At 24.4% G+C, this 11,645-nt stretch overlaps 1 long non-coding RNA gene across 5 annotated transcripts in view; it reads left to right on the forward strand.

The window, feature by feature from the left end:
* Positions 1 to 2,095, forward strand: part of LOC112601435 — an 8,665-nt gene extending 6,570 nt beyond the window's left edge. For 4 of the 5 annotated variants that reach the window (XR_003115051.1, XR_003115052.1, XR_003115054.1 and 1 more), the window contains 5 exons: positions 407 to 515; positions 572 to 704; positions 764 to 967; positions 1,456 to 1,552; positions 1,609 to 2,095. This is a non-coding gene — a long non-coding RNA (uncharacterized LOC112601435). Of the gene's footprint in view, positions 1 to 379; positions 516 to 571; positions 705 to 763; positions 968 to 1,455; positions 1,553 to 1,608 lie in introns of all 5 variants that reach the window. The other variant, XR_003115053.1, reaches the window with a different exon arrangement.
* The last annotated feature ends 9,550 nt before the right edge of the window (positions 2,096 to 11,645 follow it).

Below are 11,645 nucleotides of genomic sequence, written 5' to 3' on the forward strand. Positions count from 1 at the left end.
CAAAATAAATAATCTATAAATTAGTAAATCAAATAAAGCAATACGTAAATCTGAACGAAGCATGCTAGATAGTATCTGATCTGATGATAATCTGTGTAATTTTAGTTTCAATTATGCATTTGTTAAAATTGAGGGTTCCAGTTATTTGTTCTAAAAATATTTAATGGGGAATAATAATTTTTCATTCTTTGAACATAAGATGTTATTGTAATGTATATATATTGTATATACCATTACCTACATTTATTCTAACATGTCTCACATGATTTTAATATCAGAAATGATGATGTTTTAAGGGTTTTTTAATGAATTTAATGATGAATTTGTTGCTAGATAGTATCTGATTTGATGATAATTTATATAATTTTGGTTTTTCTAGTAAATTTGTCAAATTTGTGTGTTCCAGTTGTTTGGTTTTTCAGTAAAAAAACTCATAGCCATATTTGAGAAGAAGACAAACTATGTCTCTATAGTTATCATCAACAGGCTATAAAAACGGATTGAAAGTGGAAAAAGTAAATATTTATTGTATTTTTATTTCACATTTATAACATGTACATCTATATTATAGGGATATAGAGTTGTGCAATTTGATCAATTTCCTTGATTAGCTGAATACATTAAATTTAATACTGAGATAAGATTAAAATTTTCAAACAAATTTGAGAAAGAATTCTTTAAGTTGATGAACAACACCTATTTTGGTATGGCATTATAAATTATAATTATATTATTTTTTATTAATTTCCTTGTAATTTTTCAGGTAAAACCATGAAAAATGTACTTGGACGAATTAAATTGGAGCTTGTATCAAGCGATAATTGTCTCCGAAAACCAATCAATAGAACTACATTTAAAATATATAATATTATATTAATATATACATTTATATTAATATTATATATGTATAATGAGGATATAATTTGTAAAACAAAAGCTGCCAAATTCAATAAGTTCATCAATATTGGTAAATATATATACTTAAGAGGACGCCGTACCCCCATGTGTTGTCACTGTCTTACATACATACAACATAGCAAATTTTCGTTCAGCAGAATCCATTTTATGTTGTTATCTTTAACATTAGAGTAAATTTACCTATTATCAAACTTAAAGATACTAATTTTATCTAGGCAATGACATAGGATTTTATTGATATTTTAATTTTAAGCTGAGTTATAGCCATATACGATATTGAAACTTTAAAATGCTCATAACTCACTTTAAAATTATAATATTAACAAAAGCCTATGTCATTGCCAATATAAAATTCTTACAATTAAGTTTGATAATAGGTAAATTTACTCTAATGTTAAAGCTTACAAAATAAAATAAATTCTGCAGAACAAAAATTTTCCATGTTGTATGTATGTAAGACAGAGATAACACATGCGAGTGCAGCGTCATCTTAAAATTAACCTATTTACATATTTAAATATTTTGTTTTTATTTAAGATTTACATTATTAAATGTTTCAAAGAACCTGACGTACGACTATCATTACAATGTTATGAAAATCATTATGGTGACAAGATCAATCTCATGTACACTGGTAATTTTTTTCCAATATCTCATCTTTTTTTGTATTTACTATTTTATTATTTTTAGATTCATTAGTGTATCATATCAATACAATTGATTTTTACAACAATTTGAAGGATAACCCTAACCTACTTAACCAAATCGACTAGTCCAACTTACCATGAGACCATCCTCGTTTTATTTTAGAAAGAGAGAAAAGATCCCAGAGCTGTTTTTTGATGAGACTGATGAGTCTTAAATAGCCGAGTTATGTACACTAAAAGCCAAGTTGTATCCATACATTTTGAGTAAAAGTTTTAGAGGTCATGTGGTTAAGAACCACATGTCATTTAACTTTCATAAAAAGTGTTTGTTTAAAGAAGCTGGAGTAGAAGCATATAAAGAAAATGTTTCCATTCAATCGTTCAAACACCAGATAATGACGATCAAGACAAAGAAATTAATGTTTAACAGCTATGACGACAAAAGGATCACTAGATCACAAAATACTTAAATGATATATATATAATATATATAATATATAGTTTTATATAGTACATATTAGTACATTAAAATAGACCATTATAATTAACATTTTAATTAATTTAAATAACCTTTAAAATTAACTCAATTAATATTAAATAGTTACATTTCATCCAATTATTAAAATATCAAACTTACAGCATCTATAAAACCCACACAACACACAAAAATACCCACAAATGTGTTCAGTCGCTCACTATGTTAGTATGTTCACACCCAATTATTGTGCACTTATTGTAGTTAAAATTTTTAATTCTTTTCTGAAATTAAATATTATTATTACATAATTTCTAAAAATATATTAATCGTTTCAACATACAAGATAACAACTATTTCTAGTGTGTCAAATTCAAAAGAAAAATAGGTGTTATCTTTATTGAATATGGATCACATTAATCTATAATTGAATATAAAAGGAAAAAATTCTTGTACTCACCCTTGTGTTAAAATTATCACATCAAATAATATTTAAGTAATGAATTGAATGTATCAAATCAAATATAATATATTATACATGTATTCTTACGAAAATACAATAATTACATCAAATTTACAATTGTTAATCTCATGTTTTTAAATTAACTCGCCTCCTATTTTTAAAATCATTCACCACCTTATTTTTATTCATTACTAGAGCTGGAATTTTAATGCTTTAAAAAATCTCAAAATATACCCTTAAAAAAATGCAAAAATGATTTAAAAACCCAAAAAATGCACTATATAAATACATTTAAATTATATTTATTATAGTTTAAAGATTGGAAAAAAAAAATTTTAAATAATATTACAGTAGTATTTTTTTTATTTTTTTTTTTGTTTTTTTTTTTACTATTTGTTGTTATTTATTTAGTTCTATTATACTTCTGTTTTCTTAATTCATTTTAAAATAATAGTTTAAAAAAAAATTGTTATCAACCATAACTTATGGTGCTATATAATTTATTATTTGTACCGTTGACAGTTTTAAGTTAAATTATTTTATTTTTAGTATAAAGGTCATGGAAGTCAATATTAGAATTTAATTAAAAATCATGTAAATATTAATATATTTACGTTAACATATTATATAAAGCAATGCTTTAATATATTATTATGTTTTATCAAAATATATTGTATACAATCTTATGAATTATTTTTTTTTCTTTTAATGTGAAAATATAATATTGGTACGTTTATTAAAAAAAAAAAAATATTGTACAATTGAATTATAAGTCTAATGCATTATTTACAAACCATTTTCTTATAGCAAAAACTTTGTACATTGTTTATGATTATACTCCATACGAAAAATACAGTTAAGTAAGGTTTTGTCATTACATATTTGATCCAATTGTGGGCAGATCAAGTCTTGAATGTTGATGACTGTGAAGTGAGGTATTTACTCTACAAGAAGTTGTTTTTTCTGCTAGCCTTTTACGTAAATACAGTTAAACTTTAAATGATTCCAATATTCTATTTTGCTTTTCATATTCGATATCACCGTAATCTATAGATAGTTGATAATAATTACGTTCCGGCTACTTGTTAGTTTTTCGACTTGTTGGTTTGCATACATTTTGAATTTTTAAAAATCCAGCGCTGAGTTGTTCATGTTCTTGTGTCTACTATATAGACATCTCTTTAATCATGATTTATTGTTGACTCCAAGTACGCATTGCATGTTTATAATGGCCAAAGACATTATGGCTTGTCTTTATAATAAAAGTATCTAGTATGGAGACAACTTTGTATAGCAGGTATTATTATTTTAAATCTTATCTATACTTTCTTTGACATATCTACTTTATTGATACTTCGTATCTATTATATACTAAAAATCAAAGGTTAATTTTTTTTTTACTTTTTAACTTAACTGGTTAATTTACATTCTAATCAGCATATGAACTTGAAGAGTTTAATTGACAGTTGAAATGACTTAGCTTTTTGCAGTTGATATTAGACATTTTTTTAATAAAATTATGAATTATAAATTGTATCGTTTTAATGTTTTATGACCTTTAATTACTATATTATATGAAAATATAATATTAGTTAAATTATTAATTTGAGATATGTATAGTAGTTTAAATTAATAATATCATGTAACGTAAAAGGGTATAAATACTGTACAATGTGCATCATGATAAAAATATAATAAAATTGTTTTTTAATTTAGTAAATTAGAAAGACATAAGTAATCATTCTTTATGTGAGTTACATACTAATTAAAAAAAAATAAATAGATTAACTTTTTTTAAGCTGAGTTAAGTTAGTATTTTTTTTTTCTAAGTATATTAAATTTTAACTTATTGAGTTAAATTTATAATTTGTTAACGGTTGACTTCTTACTTATCAATCTTGTGCTCTTTTAACTTAACTAAACTTGATTTACATATTTTCATTGACTTGCCTAGGTACTTTTGCATGTTTTGTGGCTTATGTCCTAGAGCTGTTAGTTAATTTTTGATTTCAAAAATTGGAGTTTTGAGTGTTGAAGGTTTTTAATGATAACTTTAAAGACTCTGAGTTGATAGTATGAAAATCAGCTTTATTGGATTGTAGCAATTTAATTACAGTGCGAAAAAAAATGAGCAGGGCTAGTGAATAGTTTGATATCGTTGATGGAACTTTGCATAAACATGGTTCCCTTTTTTTTTTTATTTCCTTAATGTTATTAAATCTTATCACAGAAGACCTTATAGTTCTTAACAATGCTAGTGAATTGGGTATAGCCTATAGGTGGTGGTAGTTTGATTTGGGAGGAAGAGTTTATTCGTTGAGGTCTAGCCTCAACTTATACTAGATTTTAGTTAAATCTACTTTTAACATTTTTTTACGCAAATTTAAAAAATATATATAATAATTAGAGCGCGGATTTCTATGCCATTGCATATTTTTTTCCTTTTAATATTTTTGGATTTTTGTCAGTTATCTCCACGAATTATCATAATTTGAAGCTAATGGTGAAATTTTTTTTTGCATATTTCTGCATATTTGAAGGTTATTGCATATTTTTGCATATTTTGACAAAATTCAAAATTTATTGCATATTGAAGCGAAAATTTAAAAAAATGTATAGGATAATATTTTGTCGAGTAGAATGATTTAAAATTTATATCTATTCATTTGGCATTTTTAGTGATAAAAATAGTCATAAAAAAAACTGGAAACTCGAAATATGACTTTATATCTAAACTTTTCAATAATTGACGAAACGAAAGAAAAAATGCATTCTATTCCTGGATTGAAAGGTGTAACACTTACAACAAAATTAAACGAGCTTTCCAATAAAAATGAAGGTCTGAAAATTCTACGAAAAATTAATTCAGTGTTATTAAGTGAAAACGTTCATCTTGAAGATCTTTATCAAGATCCGACAATACTAAGTTGCTTCAAATATGCCCCAATAACTTCGGTTGACGTCAAACGTTCGTTCTCAGTCTTTAAAAATATGTTAATCGATAAATGATACAACTTCACAGAAGAAAAACTTGAAATGCATATGATTATTAATTTTAATAATAAATAGAATTTTAAAAATAAATTAAGTTTAGAAATGATTTATTATTAAGTATTTAAGTAATTAATTATTATAAGTTTTATTGTAAATTTTAAATAAATAAAAAATTTTTGTATATTTTTGCATATTTTCATAATTTTGACTGCATATTTTCATTATTTTGACTGCATATTATATGCCATATTTCGATACTTTTAAGTGCATAAAAATCCGCGCTTTAATAATAATTAATAATGATCACTAAAGTAAGTTGAAAAAAAATTGAAATAAAATTAATAAACATAGCGCAATAAGAATAAAACCATTAAGGAATAATAGTAATAAAAATAATAAGTTACTATAGGTAATAAGTACATTATTTATGTACAGATTTTTTATTTATACATAGTTAATATATTTAAAATTTATATAATCATATCAATTTTTATACAAATTTAAAACAAATATGTAATAAATAATAATTAATAATGATCACTAGTTAGTATAGTTACTTATTTTACCATCAGCGGAGTTAATATGTTTTCAGGTCAAAAATACGTAGGTTACTGGTGAAATTTACATTTTTTTTTCTCGGGTAAAAAAAAAAAACGTACCGGTGAAATTTATAATCGCCCAAAGCATGACATAAGCGTAGAATAAATTGAGATGGTAGGCATTATCTTAAATCTTAGTGCACAGAACAAACTAGTAAATGTGTCTATATAGTTTTATCTAATTGCAAATCACCTCGATCAGACGACACCTTATTGTACTGTAACAGTTGTCACGTCTTGTCTGTGCCTACTCCAAAGACGTGTAGTCGGATTGAGGGGATCACACGTGAGTATGCGACATGTGACACTAATGGTCCAATTACTTAAAATATAATATTATATTGATTATGACAATAAGTTATTGCAACGAGCGGGTACAATGATCATCGCTATTACGTATACCTTGAATTTTGAACAATATGTATTATCTGTGTGTAGAATTTCTTAGGTACTTTTAACTTCTGGTCTTCATAACTGATAAGTATTATTATGACCAGTGCCGAGATCACCTTTAGTGGGGCGAACTACGCGACACCCAACCAAATGGGTATTATATACATTTATACAATACATTTAAGGGGATAACTTAAGCATACTGTACCTACCTACTTGAATTGATTTTAAAAGTTTAATATCTTTTGCCCTGGGTCATAAAAATCCTAATGCCTGCGGTATATGTATTTATACATTTACACACATAAGCGTGCGCAAGTCTTTTTGGGGGGAATGGTAAACTCCTACAAATGTAATGTAATCTCCTGCAAAGACATAGTGTTAAGTAACTCCTACAAAAAAATAGTGTTAACTCCTATAAAAAAGGATACCACTCATACTTCTGTAAGATAGCACAATTTAATACAAAAATAGCACTCAATAGGAAATGGACAGGGTCGCCGAGCAAATCCTGTGAGTGATAGAGTGGAAAAATATATTAATGAATTATATGGACATATAATATTATAATATATAATATGGATATAGGTAATAACTTAGCCATCAAGAATCATCATACAGCGTATAAACACTATTCAAGTGTTTGTATTAAGTATATATACTTATTGTTTTCAAGTAATGATCATTTTTAACTTTTTGAGCTTTTCAACTCCAAAGTCGTGAATTTAAATAATATTAGGTAACCTATTTTTTTTTAGGTAAAAATGCCTATGTAGGAGATTACGTATCTTTAATTTTCAGGCAAAAATGTAAAAAAGTTTTTGTTGTAGGAGTTTACATTTACTGATGATTCAGGTAAAAAGGTTATTCTTGTAGGAGCTTACATTTGGCCCTTTTTGGCAGGGGAGGTAATACCTTTACTCTTTAGTTAAGGAGGTTTAGGCTCTAGACTCCAATTCTCTCCGCCCAATTTTTTCAAAACCTTGATGAGAGGCAACGATCATTGAAATAAATCCTTACGCAAAATCAAATAGATATAAGGTTATATTAGGTTAAACATAAAATTACTAAAAAAAATTTTCTGTAAGTTCTTTTTAAATTTTAATAATAATATCTTTAAGGATTAAGAAAACATAATAAAACAAAACATAATTTGATCAATTTTTAAAATATAATATACTATCAAACTAATTAGTAATTATATATTGTTATTTATAACATAATACTAACTATATTTAATATTTTAATAGCATACCCTGCATGTCTATTGATATTGAACATATTATTTAAATATTATCAAAATTGGTAGGTATTAGTGTATACCTAATATAAGATCTCGGGAAAGCGGACAATATCTCAAGGGAGGTAGCTGCCTCCCCCGTGCACACGCTTATGTTTACACACAATAACCATCTCAAAATCACTCAATTTTGAAAAGAAAAATCTCATCAACGGATTAAGGAAAAATGAAAATTTGAATGTAATGAATTATCATTCACAAAAAAATAGCTTTATTAATTTATGAAATTTTAAGTATTTAGGTTGTCATTTGAAAATCAAAAAATGATAGTAATTTACCTAATAAATATAAGAGTGAAAAATATGAAAGAGTTATAAAGTTCTAGAACAGCGTGGATCTAAAATTCTGAAAAAAAAATATTTGAAAAAAGTCAATACTCTTTGAAATAAGTAATGGGTGTGGCTTGATAAAAGAACCGCCCTGCAGTATATTTCTGAATAAAGTTAAATGCTAGTGTGACAGTAGTGATTTACAACTTAATTGAAATAAATTTAAATCAATGACTTTTAATGAAATAAAAGATATTTCTACATAATTCTTTTTATTATTTATTACATTAAACTGCAAATATTTAAGTCATCCGTGTACTTAATTATTAATCTTTTAATAAAGTAGATACCGATAAATATCTGTGTAATTTTAATCATTGACTCAAATTTAAAAAGCATACATAATCCAATAATAAATTAGTATGAAATATAATCTTTTAATTTGAAATTCTTCGTCATATTTTAGACAAAATAATACCAGGAAAATATTTTAATTAACTCCTCTCGCACAATCTATCTTTACATTTTATAGTTCTAAATTGTGTTTTGCTACCTTTTGTACTCATATTAATGTATTAATTGTAACTATTAATTTTATTATTACTATAAATATTGTACCGCACAAGTTTCTATCCTACAAGTTTAATAAATAAGGAACCTAAGGATAATAATCTTCATGATCTATTTATATACGTTTTAATTTAATATACATGTGTGTAAAGTTAATCTTGAAGATCATTATATAATACATGATTATAAAACTAGGTTATATCAACCGTTTTAATTCTAAAAGCCGATTTTTTAATAACATTTAATTGTTACAAAAATATAATATTAAAATTGACAACTTTTGTAATCAAAATGAATATTATAAAAAAAAAAAAATTTAATTGTAAACCCTAATAAAAGTTTAAAAAGATAAAATTAAATAATTAAAGTTTTGTTTATTTAGTTATATTTTTGTTATTTTTTTTTTTTTTTGTTATTTTTACAATGAATTAGTATTATCTATTTTATTGTGATTATTTTGTTTTATTGTTATAGTTACTTGAACTCAACCTTTTTGATGTTACACGTTTCGTTGTTATATTGAGTTGTGTAATAATAGATCTTTCTATTGATAATATATTTAATTTTATATATTGCAAGAAATAAACATTGTTAGGTATTGTATTATAATTCAATAAATGAATATGAGTTTATTGGTTCCATTAAATTTTTAATTACATAAAAAAAAAAATAGGATGATCCTATTCTGATCATATAGTTTTAAAATCTAATACATCAACAGTTTTTAAAGCATTTTTCTGCTCATGTATCTTAAACCGGCCATTTTATTTTTATATATACAGTTATCAATTTAAACACCATTCAATATTCAATTGAAACAACTCATTGATCCAAAAAAATAATATGATAAATTTTTAATTGTGCAAAATTATCATTTTAATTAAAGAACTACGAATGGTCATCAATAGACAATAATGAAAAATTCCGCTGTAAATTCTGCCACGAACAAATATATAAAAATAATAAACAAAATAACTTTAGACATAAAATAGTCGAAAACCAAAAAGTTTAAACTCTGAACAACAACTGCAATTATTTTATTTATTTGTCATGGAGATAAATTTTACCTATCGGTGAAGAAACATCCACTAAATGAAAAACTTGAACAACACTATTTAAAATTGTGCAATTGTTTATTTGAAACTAGCAATAGAATTTGACAATTTTATTTTGACCATAAAATATTGCTGCAAAATTTAAAACAATTTAGTATTAAAGGAAAGAGGCATACGATTTATTCAATTCATATTTAAAAAACCTAAGTCAAAACGTTCGAATAAACTATGAATTAAGTGAAAAAATTTCAATAATATGTGGTTTACCTCAATACTCTATTACTAGTACCTTCGATATTCAATTTACCTTATAAACCAAATAATTAATTTTAATTTTGAATATATATAGAAAACTTATAATTAATACTATACAGATAAAATAGTACTTTTGTTGAAGGTAGTGAAGCATTTGATAGTTTATATATATACCTATATCAATTTGAGAAAAATTCAAAAATGACTGTATAAAAATAATTTGTTAATCACTTAAAAAAACTTAAGACTTAAGTCCTTACGACTTATGCTTTTTTAATTATTGCTGAATAATTATCGCTGTTATTCACTGTTGAAATAATAGATAATTGCATCAAAATTTTAACTTCAAATGCACGAAAAAAAAATGTGTTTACATATTTTTAATATTTTCTTACATATAAAAACATAACTTAAGATATTCTTGCAGAAAATTTTCTAGCTTTTTAACCGAGTGAAAACATTTATATCGACATTGATAGAAGTAAAACTAAAAATAGTTCAACTCTTTAGAATATTATATTATTCGTAGGAAATGCAAACATTAACAATTATTGAAAATTTCAAGTATCAATTTGCAGTTAATCGTTTTTTAATTACAAAAAAATATCAAAACATCAAATGGATAAATAGATAGCTAATTTACGAGTGAATAGCATAATAAAAATGTAAACCTCAAACGGTCTCAAAAAAATCAATATGACTTCTCGGTAAGCTTTTTATTTTTATTTAAAGTAGAAAAATTAATAAGAAATCTTTTGTAAAATATTAAAATCTTAAATGTAAAAAAAAAATTGTTCATGAATTTCTAATTATTAATTTCGCTTGATTGCATAAAATAATTTGTTTAACTAGGAAATGTTGTCAATATTTCATTATTAGATTTATATACATATTTGTAAGTAGGTAGATGCCTATGTTGTTTATGCTTTTCTGGTATTATTCCTAGCAATTAAAAGTTCGTTTATTATTATGATTTATGAACGTGGAAAATGTTAAATAAAACAAGATACCTATCTATACCTCACTAGGTACTGCATTTAAAGTTTGATAGCCTGAGGACCAGAGCAGTTGAGTGTTATATAAATATTATATGTACTGCTATAGGTAATATAATATAATATACGCTTTGCGTACATATTAATATATTATTATAGTTTTTAATTTAATTAAAATTAAATTTTAAAATATATTAAATCGGTAAAATTTAGGTACCTATATAAGTAATACATTTTTTTTATTTACGTTGAAAATTTAAGCTATGATAAAATCGCTTTACTTCACCTATCTTATTTTATTTTTCTCAAATTTTCAATACCTGCAGATTTTATGTTTTACTTTATTGTTTACGTTAATTTTTGACGGAAGAAAATATATGTATTATAAAATAAGTATAAAGAATTATTTAAGTTATTTATCTAGTAACAAGAGTAGCTAGCAGCTATTATACGAGTATAAAATATAATTAATACAAATGTCACAATGCATTTTATTTTGATGGAACTTTGAAAAATATTGTAAAATTATTATTATTTATCTATTAGGAAACTCAACAATATTTAATAAGAAATACCTACATAAAAATAGTAAAAATAACTGAGTTAGGTGAAACTCTCAATTAATAAAGGATTTTACACATAACCCATCCATCTTTCAACTATATGTCACCGGAACGAAATGCTTTTTAATAAGCTTAAAAATACAAATTAA

This window comes from Melanaphis sacchari, unplaced genomic scaffold (genome assembly GCF_002803265.2).
Source record: "Melanaphis sacchari strain LSU unplaced genomic scaffold, SCAv2.0 Contig78_pilon_pilon, whole genome shotgun sequence".
NCBI classification, from domain to species: Eukaryota; Metazoa; Arthropoda; class Insecta; order Hemiptera; family Aphididae; genus Melanaphis; species Melanaphis sacchari.